A 21,844-nucleotide genomic window follows, 5' to 3' on the forward strand; every position below is an offset into this window, starting at 1 on the left:
TCTTGCTGTCCCTTTACTCACGTGCCCTGCACTTCTCCCCTCTCCAGGCCACTTTCCCCTCCAGTGCGGATCGTGTGGGTGGTGATTTCCTTTTGGCAGGGGGTGCAAAACACTAGCATCCGAGGCCCAGCGTCCTGTTCCGGGGCCCGGCACAATTTTTGCTGATGGGAGTCAGGCCCTGCCTGTCTCTGTCGACCAGGCTTGGACTAATAGCTCTACCTTAGACCTGTGTTAGGAGAAAACTTCTTCTTCTGCTTGTTTCCTACTCTTCTTGGGCTGAAAGCCTGGGTTTCATAGGTTGGATTTGCATATCACCTTAGTAACCGATGACTCAGGCTGGACACCAGCGGGCTGCTTAGATGGATGAGTCCAGCCACCTCTGTTGATCCCTTCTAGCTATTCAGATGTCCGGGGAGGACCACAAAAAGAGGCAACTGCCCTTGTTGAGATGTTCTCTTCCCTGGGGAAAAGAGAAAAATCCCAGACAAGCTCTGGGACTGACAGGGAGAGCTGTAGCTTAGCTGCTCCGGCCCCTGGGGATAAGCAGGGTGCGTTGTGTCGTGGAACCCGCTGCGTGTGCCTTGGAGGAGTTTGCTACCTGAGTGCACCTGGGCACAGGTCCTCACACAAGCCTCTCAGATAGCCTCCCCTGACAACCCAGGGCAGTACCGGTCCCTGCCCTGAGCAGGCTGTTAGGTCACTCAAACATGTCTTGTCTCAGGTCCCACTGCTTCACCATTTGGTTTTTCTTTAATAGTGCAAGGTTGGGGGGAAGGGCTTTCACAGGGACAATTCTGAAAAAAAGCCACTGAGGTTTTGTTGTTGTCACTGGTCATTTTTTGTTTTACGGAGGGAAGATGTGAAGACTGATAGGGATGACAGAAGTTTGTGGCAAGTGTAGTCTGTGTCCATACACGCACACACATGCACACACCACAGCCTGTATCAGATTTTGCACGCAACCTTCCTATTTTCTTTTGGATCATTTCCAGACTCCCCTGGTTACACAGATAGCAAGCAGAGAGATGTCCCTCACTTCAGTGGGTCAGGTCCTGCGGGAGATGTGTGGATTCTTCAGGCATCTGGTTCAAGGAACTAGAAGTCTCTGAGGAGGGGTTTTTGGGCGGTTGGTGAAAAATTCTGGAGGATTTAGTTACTGAGAATCTTGGGGAAGACAATTGAACTGCAATGCAGACAGAAATTATGCACTTTTTGCCTTAAGTCTGTCTGACTTAAAACTGTTGAATTGTTATGCTTGGAGTGAGAACAGTGCAGTTTCCATTGGATAGGCTCTAGGTGGCGCCAGGAGGAAAGAAAGGCAGTGGTTTCTGAATTTTGTTTCTGATGATCTCCACCCATCTTCCTCTCTTTTTTTCTTTCTTCTTAGTTTGGAGCATCTGGTTATAGTTCCTTCTTTTCGGTTTGATGTATGCCTAGCACCGTTTCTCAGATGAGCAAAAGGGTTGAACTGGGGAGCAAATTGGGGACCTAACATTTGAAGAGGATTTCTGCTGATGTGGCTCTGACCCGTGTATCTGACTTAAATTCAGGAAGACCTGACACCAGTGTTTTTTCCTGGAAAATTCAGAATTGTGTGTGTGATATGTAGGTGCAGGTATAAACATAGTGTACGTACATATAGTGTCCTTATGAAGTACGTATAAATATATGTATATATCTAAAACGTATGATGAAATCAATGAGACAGCTAAATGTGGCATCAAATTCTTGAAAGCTTTTCTCAGAAATGTTATTCAGTTTGGAAAAGTTATGTTTAAAATTTACAAAAAGATAGGTGTACATATTAAAACGCTTTTCCTTCAGGAACGGCAGGTGCATTTTGCTTGAGATACTACTAGTTTAAAAAGATAGATGTAAAAACTGCTGTTTTGATACCAGCTTTGTCAAGATGAAAGAATTGAGAGCAGTCGTTTTTCCACCCAAATGTAAACATGAAGACATGCATGTAATTAAGAACGTATATAATAATGGAATCATAATCACGTATTACTCTTTGCATGTTGGCCCTGCCTTTTACGACATTGATTTCAGCAGTTGGGGAGCTGGCCTGTGGGTCGCGGGAGCTGTCCGAGGTGCTGAAGCATGGCCGCGGCCCCCTTCTGCACATCCTCACACTAGAGCCTGCGGCCTTTATAGCCCTCCTGTGGCTTGTCAGTCAGGGAAGGCTGTTCCGTGGTACACAAACAGCTTTCCCGCCATGGTCACGGAGACCATGATAAACAGCATGCCTTTAAAATCCAGTGGGCCTTGTGCCTCTTGTCCCTCCATCCAAAAAGGGGGAAATAAAGTCCCATTCTTGACTTCTGTGTATATGCACACATGCCTGAATATGATTAAAAATAAGTAATTTCCACCAAAATAAAACTTACGGTAGTCACAAGATTTAGTAGAGATGAATCAAATGCTGAGATTGTACAGCAGGTAATTAACTAGTATTGCATTTCCTATCTTCACAACCCCCCTGCCCCCACCACCACCACACCCCCTCCACGGAACCAGAGAAAAGCCTGCTTTGGCTGGATGGGTCAGTTCTGGGATGTGAGGTTAGCTCTGAAATAGGAATAAAACCAGAATACCTTTTCTATTGGAGTTTCCTCATCAATCTTAAATTTATTTAAACATAAAGTCAATTACCTGGGTAACCCCTCTGAGGAATCAATAGCCATTTTGATTTAAAATTCATTTTGTAGGTTTAAAAATTAAGTCGACTCTTAAAGGAAATGTTGCAAGAAGTGACTTCTAATGGAATTTAAGTAATTTCCAATAGGAAATTGTGACTGTGACTGATTTTAAAATACTGGATTTTGTGTTGCCCCTGCTTGCATGTTTTTTGTTTTTTGTTTGTTTTATTCCTTAAAGAACTCCGTAGGGCTTAGGCAGTAGTCTTGTTGAGGCCCCATTAGTATGTTCCTGTATTCTTCGTGTTCTTTGACACGTGATTTCCTAACAATACAAACACGATGACAAACGGGATTTTAAAACAGCAAATTGGCTAAAGCAGGCACTGAGCATCAGTCCCCTGACTTACGATGTCTGTCAGCCTGACAGGGCCAATTTCATTATCCGGTATCTTCAGCATGAGGCTTGTTCTCCAGCAACCAGCCCATTGTTCTCTCCACCTTGAGTTTTCACTGCTACGATGTCAGCATCCTGTGAATTTTTGATGGGTATTTGTCGATTTTAATGTTTTAAGTAGTTTGGCTGTACAGATATGATGTTTCTTTACCCTGCCTATGTTTGTTCTTCTGCCCCAGTGTTAATTTTCTAAATATTTAATTTCACATCATTTTCCTAATACATGAGGAAAAGACGAAAACTTTCAACTACCGATTTGGTCCCATTCTTCTCATGAGTGATTTGACAGTGCTCAGTGTCGTCATCGACAGATCATCCGTGGGGTATATCACATGAAGCTCCAAGTGACCTTTGACTGGAGGAGACAGGTGGAATCGCCATCTCACTCCTCATAACGGCGGTGCCTACAAAGTAGGTCCTATTATATGCCGAGCAGTGGAATTCGTCCCGTTTCGGTGAATATATGTTGTTGCTATTACTAATAACATTATCCCTTGATGTTACCCTTCTCCACCAGTTCTTTCTTCTCTGCCTGCAAACAGACACAAAGACCATCCTCACTGGTCTGTTACTGCCAGGTCTGGCTATTGTCCTGTTTTTCTTTCTTGTTTTTAGTCCAACTTCTCAATCAAGTAGTCTACAACTGATTCCACCTGCATATCACCAGCAGTCTTCTTTTCCTTGTCTTTCTTGGTGGCAGACTTTGAATCTTACCGTTCTCATTGAGGAAGCTGCACACAGAGAACGTCATCGGGAGTCTGCCCTGTGTGATTCCTCTTCAGCCTTTGTTGTCACAGCTCCTGGTCTTGGTGACCACCACCCTGCATTTCCGACTTTTGCATTGCACGTCTTTCCTGATGCGGCTTGAATTCCTGTCCTGTCTCTTTCTTTCTGAACTCGGTCTTTGAGTTCTTGGGTACATCATTTCCTCCTACTCTTAATGTAGGAGGGTGGGAGAACCTATGCTCCCCAGTTTTGGTCCTCCACCATTCTATTCTTTACCTTTCATGCCTTCTAAAGATAAATTAGATTTCAGGTAAATTAGAATGAAGGTAAAGGGAGCCGAGCTTATCCTACAGCTTCTGTATTAGAAGATGGCTAAGTAGCTTCCGTCCTCTAATATACATCCCCTCGCATTTCTTCTGAAGGTGTTTTTCTTTTCTGTTTTATAGGATTGTAGAATTAGAAGGACCTTGATGGTGACCATCTTGATCTCTCTTCTGAGCTTTTTTTCCACATGTCAAGCAACTAGACCTTACATCATTTCTGCGATGGCGACAAGACAGCTGCACGGAATGTATCCCTAACATTCCTCCTCTCTTTACGTCTGCTTATTCTAGATACCTTTCTTCCTAATCTCTTTATTTGTTGTGATAGTGTCGCCATTTCATCCGTATCCCAGCATGGTGTACCACGTATGCAATCATGTAAAAATGACATTTTCTCTATGGTTTTGTTTCTTTTTTTTTTTATATTAGATGTTTCACCAGATAACCTTTGAGGTCCCCTTATGAGTTTAATGCCATATAAAACTATGTCTTAGCACTCTGCTGGACATAGTACTTGTCCTGAAAAGTTTAGCTTTTGTACTTCAGAACGTATTTTAAATGCATAGGAAGTGTTTACTGCCTAAAACAGTCTCGCTGTCAATGTTTTGGTAAAGTGAATAATCACTCAAGTTTTAAAAATATAATTCTGTGTCTGTAAAGAATTTGCTGAAATTACAATACATCTGTAACAAAATTATATAAAATTTTGCTTACTGTCTCAGCACAGAGAATGTAGTCATAATTGGGAAATTGTCTAGATTGAAGGAAGTAAGACTCATGACATAAGCAAAGTCAGTGCTTGCTGAACCATGGGTGAAGCCAGATATAGCATCAAAAATACCTTGCCTCTGCACTACGCCTTGATTTTGTTTTTAAAGTGCCGCTATAGGTATTCTCATTGTGTCTTCATAGTCACCTTGGCTAGGGAGGAGAACCCTAACAAACAGCTGATCTGTGGGCTTGAAAAATTAATAAGGGTAAACCCAACTACTTTTCCGTTGCATGAGTCAGTTGTCAACTGTGAATGATAACAAACAGATTTCAGTGTGTTAACAAGCCTTTGGTCTCTAGAGCCAGTCACAAAAGTGTGTGTTTGCTTAAAGCCAAAGTTGTTTGTGGAAAGTGAACATTATGCCTTCTCAGTGGATTTGAATTCTGTGTAGCGCTAAGACGTCTTGAGGTGGACACGGAAGCATACTCTATTTGGCATGCTTTTTTCGTGCTGCCGGCACCCACTTTTAAATAATTTACTTGTCTGTGTTTCCTGCAGATTTAAGGAGGTCTGAAGCATTAGAGTAACATCATATTAATTTATATTTTTGAAAAGGGGATCAACTCATTTTCCTACATGAGATTAATATTCTAGCATCACTGTGTAGACAGGAATTTCTTGAGATGTTGGCTTTGGACATTTTTTTCTTCTTCATGAAATAGAGCTTTTTAATTTTGTACCTAAAGCTTTTTCTCCCGTAGAGTCAGAATGATTAATGAGTTTAATTTTTGCAAGCAACTGGCAGGAGTTGCTGAGTAAGATGTACATGCTGATTGTATATAACCCTGTTCCTTTTAATTACTCTGATGATAACAATGCATTTATCAACTGCATGCAGAATGCCTCTGTGCAATATACAATATTGATCCCTTTCATAGAGCATTGCCTATAAAAATAATATGTATAATAATCCTTTCAAAATTAAATTCTGCTTAATAAATTTGGTGTTAAGGGCATTGAGTGCCCATGTGCTGTTATGATTTGCTTTTATTTAATCACATGAGTTTGATTTTATGTACATGTAAAAAAAAAGAGAGCGAAAATCAGTCAGCCTTTCTCATTAATGACTTTTGGGACATTTATCTTTAGAATGATCTAGTATCGGGAAATTATCTGAAATAGAACATTTTAAAATTTGATAGCATCTAATTTTACAAATGAGAACTCTCCAGGTAATTATGTGAATAGTATTTGGCAAGTCACTTGTGCTCCTCAGAGAAACTCAGCCTTCCGTTCTATCCTGCATTCTTCTCAGTATGCTCTGTGGTACCATAATTGAGTGGAGGAATGAACTTAATTGTATCATTGGACTTAAAAAGTATGAACATTATGAAATCTAACAGTTTAAATTAATTTGGTTCCAAATGGATGTGCTAATTGCCGAAGGGAAAAACAGTTTTTCCACAGTAGTCTAAGATTTTGCTCCGACTTGTTTGACGTGTTTTCCCCCATAGATTTATTTTTCTTCCTCCTTATATTTCTTGCTGTCTTTCCAGCATCATCCAGATCTGTTTGGAGCCCAGGACATGTTCAGTTTTGCCCCACAAATGATAAAGATATAGACATAGATGTAATTTGGCAGGGAGACTGGAAGCCAATGTGGCCTGGAAGGTCCAGATGATAGAATTCCAGGTAGCGAAAATCCTGCTTCCCAGAATCAGAACATCTGAGGTGACGGTGGCTTGTGCAGCAGCCAGTGGGGACAGATGCTGTACGTGAGCACAAGGCAGGGATCGGAACCTTGTAGGGGTGCCGGGAAGACGGAGACTCGGGTAGCTACAGACGCTGTTTTCTCAGGGCCTAAAACAGTGCTTAACTTAAAAAAAAATAAATTTCCTTTCACTCATGCTGCACATGTAGATGAACAGCTTGAAGACTTTAAGATCATTCCAGCAATATGCCTGATGGAAGTGAAACACACACACTCACACGCACTTTTTTTTTTCTTTATTCCTTTTTTTTTTTTTTTTTTTACATTCAGAGGGAACTTAAGGATTTTCCAGGGCCTCACAGTCATTGTAAAAATCAATGTGTAAACTTCCTACAGTGCTTGGATTTCTTTGATCTCAACTTTTCCCTCACCTAACTTTGGGTCAATCTTAACATGTTTACGTAAAAAAAAAAAAAAACAAACCAAAATGGAACGGGGATATAGGTATCTTTCCCAATTTGGAATTGAGAAGACCAATTTATTTTTTCTGTCTTCTGTTGTTTACTGTTTGGGAAGACTTATGTTACAGACAGAGCTACTGGACTTACTACAGCAGCTTTTGGGGATCAGTGGGAACCTTGTTGTATAATTGTGTGTATCCGTCATATTTCATGCATTGCATATTTGATGCATTCAAGGTGGCACCTGCCAGCAGGGGTGGGAGTGGGAAGGGAGTAAAGGAGCATTGGAAGAACTGCAAACAAAGGGCATCGTATAAGGGGAGGGGATTCAGCAGACGTTAAAGGTGGGAAAACACTGGCCTCCTGTCTCCCTAATAATTTTCTCCAATACACTCAGTTTTCTAAACTTTATTCACACCTTTCATATGCCTCCTGCAAAATCCAGTTAAAAAATAAAAAGAAATAAAAATGGGAAAGCTCTAAAACAGTCGTGAGAGGTGAAGTTATCTCTTCTTTTCAAGTTTATTTATTTTGTGTGTGTATGTGAGAGAGAGAGCAGGGTAGGGGCAGAAAGAGAGGGAGAGAGAGAATCCCAAGCAGGCTCCAGGGCAGAGACCAGCATGGGGCTCGATCCCACGGCTGAGATCGTGACCTCAGCCGAAGTCAAGAGTCAGATGCTTAACCAAGTGAACCACCAGATGATCCTTTCCCATTTCTTCTTGAGAGCTTTTAGAGTTGTGGGTGTTCACGGCCCCAAGAGGGGGTCCACTGCAGTGTGAACGGTCCAATTACTGGAGACGCCTTTCTCTTTCTTTCTTTCTTTCTTTCTTTCCTTCTTTCTTTCCTTCTTTTCTTTTCTTTCTTTCTTTCTTTCTTTCTTTCTTTCTTTCTTTCTTTCTTTCTATCTTTCCTTTCTTTCTTTCTTTCTTTTCTTTCTTTTCTTTCTTTCTTTCTTTCTTTCTTTCTTTCTTTCTTTTGTGTGAGCAATCATCTGACATGTGAAAAGATGCAACAAAATTTAAAATGATACCAAAATGTCAATTTCAGAACGACAGCAAAAAGTGAGCGCATATAGCCATCCTCTGCTCGTAACAGAGCAAATGGGTCAGTGGAATAATTCACGCTGTGGCATATTGCTGTATGGAGTGGCAGTAGGAAAAGTTGGTAAAGGAATTAGAACTCAAGGGCTCCGTGTTCATCTGGCATCTGCTGAATGTTGCACCTGTGGTTAGAAATGTACATGATGGGAATTCAAGGGATCTTCCAGATCCTTCCGGTCCTTTGTTTCAGGTCGGGGTCGACAGTGGCCACAATGTGACACTTGTGCCGAGTCACCGCCTGTACTGAGCAGTCATCTGCATAGATTGTCTCCTGTGTGCCTGGTAATTGTTCACATCTTGGGTCCTTGACAATCCGTAGGCACTCCAGACTTCTGTCCCAGTTTCTCAATTTCAGCCATTACACAGTCAGCTAGCTATTCAGGGATACACTTGGCATACAGGCAGTCTGGCATTGATTGTACGAAGTTTGACTTTAATGGAAAAATTGATAAAGTTGGTGTCAAACAGGATGTGGTGAGGTGGGCTCAGCTGTGTGTTATATTGGAGGAATAAGTGGGAAGGATGTTGGGACACTTCTCTTTTCCTGAGTGCACTGGGATCTTTGCTTTCTTTTCAGGTTGTAATTTTTAATTGTTATATTTTATTTTTGTGTGTGAGAGAGAGAGAGAGAGAGAGAGCACATGAGCAGGGAAGAGGGAGAGAGAGAGGGAGACACAGAATCTGAAGCAGGCTCCAGGCTGTCAGTACAGAGCCCGATGCGGGCCTTGAACCGACAAACCGTGAGATCGTGACTTGAGCCGAAGTTGGACACTTAACCGACTGAGCCACCCAGGCGCCCCCCTTTTTAGCGCTGAATCTGTCCATTAAGCATCTGATCTTAGAGACTAAACATTTGCTTCATGGCCACCTACTTTCTTGCTTTCTTTTGCTTCCCCACGTTCATGCCGCACTCTTGTTCTTGTGGAAAGATGCTTCCACAAGCATCTTGTGCTTCTCCATGGCTTCTCCTCACCAACCCTCATTGCCGTAGCATCTGAGGAAGGACAGAGCTGTAGACGAAGCCACGTGGTCCCCTGTCTTCCCTTCTCATTTTGTTCCTGCCTGAGGGAGCACTTCCCTCTCTACCCACCTTTACAGGTCTTCTCAGGAATATCCATGGAGGGGATGGCTGTAGTGTTCTAGGACACTCGGGCTGCATCATAGAATACCCAGCTGCTTTCGCAGGTGAGTTCCTGGGTCCTTCTCATCATGCGCATCGGTCTTTTCCCGTCTGTAAACGTCTGCTCTCCATTGCTAAGTGTGAGGGCACCGTGCTGCGGGGTTGCTGCCAACTCCCAGGTGAGTGCACCTGTTAGCGGCTCCTCACTCGCGTTCCCTCTCTTGCCAGCATGTGGTGCCAGCCATACAGACCTTCAGCAGGAGCGTGGGCTCGGGTAGAGCTTCTGTGCGGATAGCGGTCAGGTGGAAGGACGGATAGGGTCGCCACAAGGTGGGGAGCAGAGGAACGGGGGCAGAGAGGTCGAGTTGGTTTAGATTTTCTCAAATGGGCACTTGGCTAAGTGCTGGAAGAGGGCTGGCTTCTCACATGGGCGGGTGTAGGGGTCTTCACTTTGGCTCTGCAGATGCTTCTGGGGATTGTGTCCCCTTGCTCCCTTAGACGGCGGTGTGGCCGCGCCGTACTTTGGCTGGGGAACCGGGAGTGGCAGTTGCGGGGAGCACTTGCAAAATGGAAGCTTCCAGAACCAGCATGGGCGGGTTCTGTACTCACCTTCCTTTTGCTATGGAAACAAGGGGTATTTCAGAGAGCGGCTGCTCAATGGGAAAGCTGTGTGCACTTCGGTCTGTAAACATGGAGATTATGTTACCACAGCATAACCTGGTTGGAGCCGAGGAGCGCAGGGGGCGAGTGTTGATGTGGGTGGTCTGTTCCTCATTTCTGGACCTCGGTTACATCATCGCCCCGGCCAGAATTGACACTTCCTAAAGTTGGGTGGGTAGTTTCACCCTGCCTTCTTGTGTCTCACATCAAACTTTTTAGTTCCCAAAGACGATGAATCAGAAATTCTTTCAGGGAGGACTGCAGATGTGGTAGGGCATGAGTCTTACCTGTTCCATCACTTACTTTATTTGGGGGGCAAGTGGGAACAATTCCTTGAAAGACAGGTGCACATGCTGGCGGTGTGCAGGGGTTAGGGGTGCAGGGACTGGGCAGTGGGAGGGATGCTAGGTAGGACACTAAATGGCCATGGCGGAAGCCAGCACAGGCCTGCAGGGTGTCAACGAGGGCCAGCCTTAGAGCTGAGGCTCTGGGTCCTTGACGGGAAACCTTCCAAGTCAGGGAAGTGGTGGTTGGTTCACAGGGGGAGGCTCTGAAGGTTCTCGGTGTGGAGAACAGTCTCGGTCCTTGACTCTGCCCTTGGCATTCGCTATGCTTTTCCGTCTTAGTGGATTCAGGATGAGGTTATTTGCTCTGTGGGAACGGAGAGGTATGTGTCTTCATCTGAATAATAGGAAACGTCAGCAGAAACATCTAGCTGTAGCCCGGTATCTTTCTCCCCAATTAGCATCCTGCCTGTGGCCATTTAATTGCCATTTTGTATGTGGGAAAGTGTCATGAATTTCTCTTCCTTTCTTCTAGATTTTTGAGCTTCTGTCAAATTCAGCCCCCGAATGACGGGTTATCTATTAAAAGGAGAGGGGGGTGCCATGAGAGACAGGGGTGCCGTTTCTATAGAAACGGGAGCTGGCTGTGATGAGCCGGGGCATCTGGCTTCCTTGTTGGGCTGCTGGCCTCACTGAATACTCAATCACTGCTATGCTTCCTCGTTGATGTCCTGCGGCTCTGACGGGATCACATCAGTCAGCAGGGCTGTTGTTTGCACAGGTACAAGGAGAACACCTGAGCAGAATCCTAATGCTCCCGTGCCCGCCTCCCCATGGTCTTTCTCGTGCCACCTCTGCTCCAACAGGTCTTGTCTTTCACCACAGCTGGGGAGAAAGCAGTCTTGCCTTCCGAGCCTTTTATTGTTCCTGGGGCTCATTGTGGTGTCTCTGAAGCAGGAAAGGACCTTGAGTGGTCATTGCTGGCCCTCAGTGTCTTCCACTTCCTCTTACAGACACCATCTTCCTACTTTAATGGGCTTCCAGGAAAGGTTTGCCCATCATCATCCAAGATCTGCTTGGCCTTGCCCACCCAGTTCATGGCAGGCAGGTCAAGGGCATCACCTTCGCTCTGACCTCACTAGGAGAGCTGCCCTCAGCATCCTCTGCCCCATGTCAGAGCTGCCCGGCCACTCCTGCGCTGGGAACCATGCGAGGGCCCCTCACTTCTCTCTCTCAGAGTAAAAGCCAAGGTTCCTACAATGAACGAAGGGCCTGCGACGATGTGCCTCCCCACTCTCACCCTGTGGTCTTCTCCTTGGCCGTTCCACCTGCTGGAACGTTCTTCCCAGGTGTCCTGCCGGTCTTTGCTAAAGTGCTACTTTCTCAAAGACTCTACACTGCCCACCCCATTCAAAATTGCATCACTCCTGATACTCCCTACCCTGCTCAGGTGGAAGGTGTTTATCATCTTCCAGAAAATTATATAATTTTCTTTTTATGCCTGTGTTATTTTTGGCCCCCGCCCTCTACAGCCCCCATCAGGACATTGGCTGAACTAGCATAAGGGACCGTGGCTGGTTTGTCCTCTGATGTATCCAGGCACCCGGTACAGTGCCTGGTGCCCCCAAGGTTCTCGGTGAGTATTTGTCAAATGACGAGTGAACGAATGGTATCCTACCTGAAAAATCTCTCTTCGCTTCTGTCTGAATAATCACGTTTCTTTAACAGTGTTCTCAGGACTTCTTCTGAAATTGAAAGGTTCTAAAATTAGTGCTCTGAACCTCGTACGTGGTTGATCATGACTGTCTGCAAATAGATTCTCTCCTTTTTGGGATTTTCTTTATTATTTGATTCTGAACAGTGGAAGTTGGCGCTTCCAACTCAAGACCGTAGTTGAGAAGATGAAACGGTTATTAGGGAAACAGCAGGCTTTACTTTTGTAGGATCTGCTTTAAATGTCAGTGTCTAGCGTTTGTAATATTTTGTCTGAATTTAAAAATAAGCGCGAGTGAAATATACATTTCCTACGCACGACTCTTTTTGCTGGCTCTTTTTGTGGTTATCAGCAAAAGTAGTAGAAAAGAAGGTCCCATTGGGAAAATGCGTATCTTTGGGAAGAAGAGATTCCTATAAATACAAGAAGGTGATAAGTTGGTTTTGATTAGAAATTCCTATTACCTAATTTGCAATTTAAGCGAAAGCAAAAGATCGCAGCTTGGTTTTCCGTGGTTCCGTGACCGTTGGCAGGTGGAAAGTCAACTCAGAGTATTTTGGAATCGTATGTCATTAGCGGAATGCTAAAGTTCCCAGACCAAAACGCTCAGTTTCTGCGAGAGGAACTGTGCCTGGGTGCTTAGCCCGGGGCTCATTTCCTGTCTCTAGCGTCCGTTTTTATAATACAGTCAGGACTTAGCTGCACTTACGAGGGGGCTGAGACCAGAGACTGCCACCCCTGTTTGATCCCTATTCCCTCTGCTCCGCCCAGCTGAGTGGCCTGGCGGCTCAAGGCTGTGCTGACACTTTGACTCAAGTCTCCATCAACAAATGGTGCAAAGTGAAGATTGGCCGTTTTATTTTCTGTTGCCAGACAAGGGTTGGCTTGCACGTATGTGTCGTGAGTGCTCTCTTGCCCACCCCGAACTGGGCTGAGCTGTTCAAGAACAAGGAAGAAGGCGCAGCAGCCCTCCAATCGGGAGAGGGTCTGCGTCACGGGCACACTTGGAAGGCGTAATCAGAGAGCTGTAGGAAGGCTACATCCTTCGTCCGAAGACGTGCTAATAAGCACGTGGAGTTCTGGAGCTGTCAGATGGGGCCAAAGTGCACGCAATTAGATAGAGATGATGCAACCCATAATGAGGAGATGCATCGCTGGGCGTGGGGAGCTCTCTGACCCCTGCACTGAAGTAGTCCAAGTGCCTGAGAACACTTAGAGCCAAAAGACTCACCAAAGCACGTTTTCTGCTGTGATTACTTAAGGAGTAGGGATGTGAGTTGATGTGCCCAGGTTTCCAAGTTCAGCATCCAGTTCAAGTCCCAGGAGAGAAGGGGTCTGCGGTGCATGTGAAAAGCCACTGCACACCCCCCCAGTTGGCTCTCTATGCCTGAGAGGACCCAGTGGGCCCCAGACCCCTGCAGCACTGCCAGCCACTGGAAGGGCAGTGCAGGTGGGATCTACCCAGCAGGGCCTCTGCCGCTCCCCCCCCCCACTCCTTACATCTGTGAGGAGTCAGGGTGTGTGGTTTCAGGGGCACTGGGATGATCCCGGGGCCACCGCACTGAGCGTCTCACGGTTGGAACGTAGTCACCTGCCGATTGTTGGAGACGCGCATGTGGCCCGAGGAAGAGGCATGAGGCCACTGGGTATTTGGAGGGAGTCAAGAGAGGGAAACCTCTCAGGTAAGACAGCAGAGCTGCTCTGGAAACAGAAGCGGGGCACAGGTGAGCTCGGGGAGCGAAGGGCGTTCAGCCAGGAAGGTCAAGGGTGTGTATTCGGTGCTGTGTGGGCCAGTGAATGCCCACTGTGACTGCGTCAGAGAAGCCAGACTCCCCTCCTCCCCCGCCCCAGGCTTTGGTTTGGAGACGTGAGCTTCAAACTGTGCTTCCCCGAGTCATAGCGCTCCTGATGAGGGCCAGAGGAGGAACAGGAGACAGGGCCAGTGGAACGTGGCCCCTTCCGTACAGCAACTGCACTTTTAAGCTTATTTCCTTGTTGATCCGAGTTGACATGAAAAAGTGTGTTGGGACAACACAAGCCCTTCTTGAGTAACAGCCCAAGGACCCGGCGAACTCACACGTACCAGAGCTGACGTGGCGGTTTACCAACGCGTCGCACGCAGAATTCACTGAGGCGCACACCTAACGTCACGTTACCGCCAGTAGGGCTCCATTTCCGGTTTCCGTTTCTTGTTCCCAGGGTCTTCATCGCGGGCAGCGTGGCTCAGTGGGTGGGTGTACGACCCTCGACTCAGACCGCCTGAGCTTGAGTACTGACTGACTCTTCCCGCCATTTACTCATTGCTTAGCCCCCAGAAGCTACTTAACTGTTTCTGGACTCCGTCTTTTTATTTATACAGTTAGGAGAAATAAATCATGGTTTCTTTCTCACCAGTTGGTTAGGAAGTTTAAGTTAATACATGGAAACACTTAAATAGTCCCTGGCGTGCCATGCATCATCACGACGTCATGAAGTCCTTATTGAAAGGTGTAGTTGTTCTAGAAAGGATGGGTGGAGGGCTGGTGTGCTTTTAGGGCACAGTGGAGCTGGAGGTAGAGGGATGTGGGAAGCCCCCCAGTAATCACAGGTGCACTGAATATTAGCCATAATCCCTTGTGCCTGAAACTTAACCATAATGCTGATAGGTGGGTTGATTTAGTGGTCTGGTTAGGACAGCTGGACTGAGGGGCAGCATGGTTTTGGGGGGGGCTGATGGTGTCACCATTAACCACCAGTTCCCTCAGTGTGACTCCGTGTTCCATCCCCCCTGTGTGGCATTCCTGGAGGAAACACGGGGATTTGGAACTAGAGGTCCTAGGTCAGACTCCCCTCCGGAGAGGGCAGTAGATGAGGAAGCACAAGCTGACCCCTAGATTAACGCGGAGAGCCTTGGCACACCATCAGAGAACACAGACTTGCTCACCAGGGCTGTTCACGGACATCCTCCAGGGCCAGGCCCTGCCTTAAAACGAAAGTAGGAAATGATTATTGAGAAACGTTACTTCCCTCGGGAGTCCCTTTCATGATTGAGAATCCAAAGTGTGATACATGGTGCGTGCCCAGCACGGTGGGCAGAACGGGTCCAGCTAGAAGACGTGGAAGAAAGAATCGTGGGTGAGCCAGCTGTGAGTTGAAGGAACGTGGAAATAGGTCGTCCAGCCTGAGAACTAGGAACCGGGGTCCCCAGCAAGCGTGGTCTTGTGAACCAGAGTGGAATAGTGGAAAATGGCCAGATGGAGGTGTGACTACAGCGGTTTTAAAAACAAAGAACGTTCTCACTGTGAACAGAGATCTTAAACCACTTCCCATGATGTTTCTCAGAAGCTTCGACATAACGCCTGAATTTTAAGTACCTCTTTCCCTATTAGCAGTTATACTGGCAATGTTTCCATTAAAACTTTCCAGAAGTCTCTTCGTTCCGGCTCACCAAAAACCAGAGAGTTGGCCACTCTGTTGTATCTGCCGAATCCTCACTTGAAGTGGTTTCTGAGGTTCTCTGAGGTTGGAAAGCCTCTGCACTCAACAAGCACGCTCTTCTCTTCCCAAAACAAAGCACACAGAGCCAGCCTTGTGTCCAGGGAGTCTTTGGAGAGTTTTCTACAAACTCAGAGATCCTTAGGCTCCAGATACCCTGGGATTGGCCCACTGGGTCAGTGGAAGCCATGGAAAGGTATCACGTGCCATGAACTGCCCGATGGTCAACTCTAGTGGATGAAACAACATGGCATCCCAGGTGTGCCTGCCGCCCGCTCACCGTGTAGGAGCTAATGCACCGTAGATGTAACTGGAGCCTCAAGGGTTCTGGAAAGATCTGGTAGCATCTCTGCACCTGTCTCACTGTCTGGACGGGTGTCACTCAAAGCTTGTTGCCTTCCAAGCACTGGCTTCCCAAAGAAGGACCTTCCCAAGGAGGCATGCATCGAGACGCTTTGTGAACAGAAATACATTTAGGGAAAGACTGAAGGAAAATCTCTGCTTCACCCAGCTCACCTCCAGGGCAAGGTGTGCAAACTGCAGCCCAGTCAGGTAGGAATGAGAAGGAAGAATCTGTGTCTGTCTTTGGAGAAGCTCCCAGAAGTCCCGACACCTTGCTTGCAGGGAGGAGCGTAGCCCGTATTTCCTTTCGTGACACAAGTCTTGCTCAACATCGAAAAGTCTGAGCACATCCGATTGTTCTGAATCACCAGCTCCTGGCATGTTTCCTAGTCTTTATGGCTCCAGTACTGGCCTGTTCTCACGTTCACAGCTCTCCGACAAATTCTGGTGACGGGTAGAATATAAAATTTCCCTTAAAAATACAATTATGAAGAACCTAATTTAATCTGATTCTTTTACCATCAGTCATATGTGTGTATATTTAACTGTCAGCTTTACCGTTCCTTTGAAATAAGATTGGGTCTTTGTTAACACAGAGCTTAGGGGAAACCACACACGGGGATTTTCCAGGCTGTCCTTTTTAAAGTCTCTGCTTGTGCAGAAAAGCGTTTATGGTCAAAAAGTTTGGGAAGCATTGAATTCTTCAAGCTCACTTGATTTGCTTTCAATGAGAACTTCACACTGAGTGTTACCACCTAAGGTGTGTGTGCATATGGTAGGAAGTCCCACTTGTTTGTGTCTGCCTGTGGCAGTGGCAGGATTTGGAGGCAGATTTCGGGTCAGGAAGAGGAAATCTGCATTTCTGGCCCCCACAGGCTCCTCTGGTTACTTTACATCATATCCAGGTGAAAAAGTCAGCCAGTCTCCAGCGGCCTTAGTTTTCTGCGGCTGCTGTGACAAACCGTACAAACTGGGTGTCTCAGAACAACAGACATGTGCTGTCTCCCTTAGGTCTGAAATCAAGGGGTCGGCAGGGCCGTGCTCCCTCCGAAACCTCCAGGGAGGACCCACTCTTGGTCTTCTAGCTTCTGGGGGCGCCGGTGTGCCTTGGCTTGTGGCCCCGTCCCTGGAGTCCCTCCCTCCGCGTTTACATGACAGTTCTCCCTGTGTGTCTCTTCCCTTCTTATGAGGACAGCAGGCACGTTGGATTCGGGGTCCACCCTACCCCAGCATGACTCCACCTTAACTAAATTACATCTCCAGTGACCCTGTTTCCAAAATACGATCACATGTCGAGATACTGGAGGCTAGAGCGGTACACCTTTTTTTTGCAGGCGTGGGGGCACAGCCCAACTCATTAACACTGACTTACTGACTTTTGTCTCAAAGCATGTCATTTTTAGGTTATTTAAAGTATTTGGAGGATGACTGTGTTTCTCGTTGGAACTTTAAGGAACACATCTTCGTCGCTCAATTTGACTCATCCGCTCTGTGCGGTGGACTGTTTATTGAATCGTTATTGCCATTTGATTGGTGCTTCCTGTTTCTGGTGACGTTTCCTTTGGGAAAAGCCATTGGGGGAGGAGGAGAGGGAACTGATTTGGAGATAAGTAATTAGGACAGTCTCAGTGGTGAGATGTCATGCATTTTGCTCTGGGGGATTCGCAGCTGATTAGGGACATGTCACAGCTGGATGCGTTAAACAGGAAAGGGATTCTTGGGCTAGTTGGTGCCACCAGACTTAGGGAATGACAGTAAGACGTTGCAAACCTGCGATGTCAACCATCGTCTGGTCTGTGGATGGCTCACTTCATTCTGGAAGGACTTCTGATGGGCCTGTTGTCAGATGCTGCATGCTGTGTTGTTCTGGGAACCCAGACATAGCTAATTTTGTGACTGCAAAACCCCGGGGCACATACACCTGCTTCTGTCACCCTACTGTTGGGACCACTGGTGAGGATGCTGCCGGCAAGGTCATTGTCAGAGGAGGAGGCATGGCTTTATTTCTATTTCCGATTTCTTTCTTCCTACCCAAAACAGATTGCAAGCATGAATTGGCGGGGGTGGGGGAGGGGTGAAAATAAAAGTAGAGAGCTTCCAGACTGCAAACAGAAAACCTGTGTGTCTTCTGCGCTGTCACAGCATGAAAGTGTCTCGAATCTCATGCTTGAAAGTATCCAGACAGTACAACGTCCACGCCTAGACCCAGTGCTGGCTCCCAGTGCACGAAGGTGCTGGCCTCATTTCTCCCCTGCCCCTGAGGTGTGGGGCGTGAGCTCTGGGAGGCAGAGGGTAGGAGAAGGGTATGTACTGACCACTCACATGAGAGGTGAGGGTTCCTGGGAAGCCAGTCCTAACCTGTATGTTCCAAACCTGTATCCAGAGGAGTAGTTTGGTGATGTCAGATACCGGCCCTAATATGACCCTTGGTCCAGCGTTGCAGCACAGGAGGACCATGGGGAGAGGTACTCAGGGCTGCAGGGGAACGTTTCCATCCTCCCTGCCGTGAGCACTGCCCACGCCTCTCTGCATGGGCTTGGCCAGGTGCTATTTCTGTCCCTATGCTGGCAATTGCTCGTGTCCCTGTTGTCCCCAGCTGCACGTACGTGGATACCGGTATTTCTTTGTTGAACACGCTTTGCCTTCTCCGCCTTGCAACTTGGGCTACGGTTTAGTTGCTACGGTTTATTTATTTATTTTTTTAATTTTTTTTTAACGTTTATTTATTTTTGAGACAGAGAGAGACAGAGCATGAACAGGGGAGGGGCAGAGAGAGAGGGAGACACAGAATCTGAAACAGGCTCCAGGCTCTGAGCTGTCAGCACAGAGCCCGACGCAGGGCTCGACGCAGGGCTCGAACTCACAGACCGTGAGATCATGACCTGAGCCGAAGTCGGACGCTTAACCGACCGAGCCACCCAGGCGCCCCTGGGCTACAGTTTATATTCTCTGCTGTCTTGGTGGAAGCTTTTAGGGGAGGTAGCCTCCTTTAATGGCCCCTCTTCCTGAAAGCCGCCCTAATCCCTTAATCTGGATTCGAGGTCCTTGTGACGGGCTCCTGGGATGCCCTGTGTGCGCAGCTGTGGGGGCATCTATCACACCTCACCGGAAGCCGCTTGCTTTTTCTTCCTTTTCCACTGGCATCTGAGCTTCCGGAGGACAAGGCATGGGACACGGGCTCCCAGGGGTCAGAGGACTGCAGGAGAGATACGAGTCCTGGCCACTCCAAACGCCTCCAGGATCCAGCCCTGTGCCTCTACTGTGGTCTTAACTCAGAGTCTGTGTTGCTGCGTCTGCCTGGCATTCTGTTTATTCACTATTTCACCTAACAAACAGTCCAGGGTGGAAACGAGGACATAAATGACACATTGCCAAGGCCAAACATGAAGGAGTAGGAACGTCTAGAGCAGCCTCCTCAAAGGGCACCCCAAAGTCGCTGGCATTTCTCCATTATTCATTATTTCCTTCCCAGACACCTCATTTCATGCTGTGACCAATTTAAAAGAAATGAGGTTATTTTTAAGATGTGCCCTTTCAAAGAGCAACAGCCACATCTCCCTTGGGGTTTCCGGCTCCTTCCCAGGCAGTGGGTAAAAATCCGTGTTGGGGGACGAAAAATAAAAGGGAAGAGTTTATCTGGGAAAGAAAGAAATGTAAAATGTCACAAGCCATTAAAAGCGGCATTGCCTTTGCTCTGCTTTTTGTCCAGTCTTTCAAATGACTACGTGTATACCTCAGGGGACGCTTTCTGCCACAAGTTTGCTTTCCAAGATGACCCATTTCTGCTGTGGGTTGGGACTCGAGCTTCGTCTTTCTATGCCTACGGCAGGGCGCCTCTCCGGGCAGCCCCTCCCTGTGAAGCCCTCCTCCTGCGGGCCCCGCACCTGACCCCTTGGCCTTCCCTCCAACATCCCGTGCTCTGTCTTTCCTCCACAGTCATCTGCTAGCCCTCTGCCCCTTTCCACAGCTAGAAAGCAGCTAGTCCCCCTTCCTTGTTGATGGGTGACAGGTGCAGGTGCCGAGTTCTCTGGGAGGTGAGTTTTGGACATGGGGGTTAGGACAGATCAACGGTTCCATCCACCTTGCCCCGGGTGGTAGGTGTTGAACGTGAAGTGTCTTCGCTGAGATGGCTTCTCCACACACCCGGCCTCCTCGCTAGGTCAGAGATCTTTAAGTGCAAGGGCATGCTGTCTTCCCTTGGGAACCCCCGATGTTTGAAATAGAGCTTGTATCACATACGTGTTGGGCGTGTAGGCAGAACATCGTGAATTGGCGGGAGATACACATTTCCTTGGATCGTTTGCGAAACGTCTGCCCCTCTCTGCTATTTGAAATAAAAAATCTTAAAAACTATAGTAGAGATATAGATCAAACTGACTTTCCAGATCACCGGTCTGGTGCAGGGACTGGCAGACTTCTTCTGGAAGAGCCAGATCCGTAAATAGTCTTGGCTGTGAGGGTGACACAGTCTCTCACATCCACGCCACCCTGCGGGCGTGGCGCGGAAGGAGCCGCGCACAGTGGCCGCGTGCCGACGACACTTTGCTGATGAAAATGGGCAGAGGCAGCTTTGGCACACGGGAAGCAGTTTGCAGACTCCCGAGTTACAGGAAGCAGATGTGGGGAGCAGCGTAGACGTGAGTCACTGCCTGCAGACCCAAGATGAGCGGACTCACCCATGTATTGGGAAAATAAACCCGAAGGCTTGGAGGCACCTTTCGATCAAAACCGGCGACCCAGACGGTAAAGAATCTCACAGCGGATGTGTGACGGCCAGAGGCCGATCAGCCTCGGACGCTGATTTGCCAGCGCAGCCGCGGAGAGCGGTGGTTTGGGCTCTGGAAGGGGTCGGTGTGAAACCCTGACCGAGCAGGTGGCGAGCGGCGGTGAGAAGCAGCCGGTGCGGGGAAGACGCCAGCCTCAGGTTATAGAGCCACAGCGTCCAGGAGAAAAGAGAAGAACCCGCCAGCACACGCAAAGGGGACTTTAAGAAGGAGAGAGGCCACATGTTCCTCCTGTAACACAGCAGACACCGCCCCGGGGCTGGATGGAGGGACGGAGAGTGCTGTGAGAACTGGGGGGAGACAGTGGGAATAAATACAATTCACTGCACACTCGAGTTCCGTTAGCGAGAAATCAGATTTGGGTTTCATTTCTGTCACTAGCAATAGGCATCGACTTTAAGGGACGAGGGGGAACATTTGCCGTTTAGGGCATTATTTTTGCAAGGGCGTATCGGTACAGTGCTAATAAGGCCATTTTATGTATTTACTTATTTTGTTTTATTTTTTAGCTTTTTAAAATGTTTATTTTTGAGAGAGAGAGAGAGAGACAAAGCAGGGAGGGACAGAGGAGGGAGACACAGAATCCGAAGCAGGCTCCAGGCTCTGAGCTGTCAGCACAGAGCCCGACGTGAGGCTCGAACTCATGAATCAAGAGATCACGACCTGAGCCGAAGTCGGATGCTTAACCGACTGAGCCGCCCAGGAGCCCCTAATAAGGCCATCTTAAAGCCTCTTTAAATAACGGACCCCACTGCCCTCACTTGGCTTCATTGAAGAGCTCCGTGAAGACAGATAATCAAAAACTTCACTGTGGGTTTCCAGCCTTGGTGGGCCATTCCCCCGTGTTGACAGCCACATGCCTTTTCTGCCCTCTCTGCTTTAAAATCTCACCACCCTTTCAGGGGCTCCTGGGTGGCTCAGTCGGTTAAGCGTCCGACTTCGGCTCAGGTCATGATGTTGCGGCTCGTGAGTTTGAGCCCCGCGTCGGGCTCTGTGCTGACCGCTCGGAGCCTGGAGCCTGCTTCGGATTCTGTGTCTCCCTCTCCCTCTGCCCTTCCCCCATTCGCAGTCTCTGTCTCTGTCTCTGTCTCTCTCAAAAATAAATAAACATTACAACAGTTTTAAAAAATCTCACCAACCTTTCAAGGACCAGATAGTGCCCTCCCCCCTTGCCAAGATAGCACTGCCTTGTCCGTCCATCTGTGAGCTTCAGCTGGCATTCCACTGTGATGGGGCCGGGGCCTGGGCTCTGCCTTACCTCATTCCACATGTTAGCACCTACGTCTCAATCTCCTGTGACTTGGCTGGGTGCTAAGCAGGGCCCGTTATCAGTGCTC

At 47.6% G+C, this 21,844-nt stretch overlaps 1 protein-coding gene and 1 pseudogene across 3 annotated transcripts in view; one reads left to right on the plus strand and one right to left on the minus strand.

Annotated features, from left to right (window-relative positions):
• The window catches only part of DPP6 (dipeptidyl peptidase like 6), an 851,682-nt gene that overhangs the window by 145,795 nt on the left and 684,043 nt on the right, over positions 1–21,844 (plus strand). The window lies entirely within an intron of this gene.
• Positions 8,167–9,089, minus strand: LOC125931051 (rRNA-processing protein FCF1 homolog; annotated as a pseudogene).

The sequence above is a fragment of the Panthera uncia genome, chromosome A2 (genome assembly GCF_023721935.1).
Source record: "Panthera uncia isolate 11264 chromosome A2, Puncia_PCG_1.0, whole genome shotgun sequence".
Lineage (NCBI taxonomy): Eukaryota > Metazoa > Chordata > Mammalia > Carnivora > Felidae > Panthera > Panthera uncia.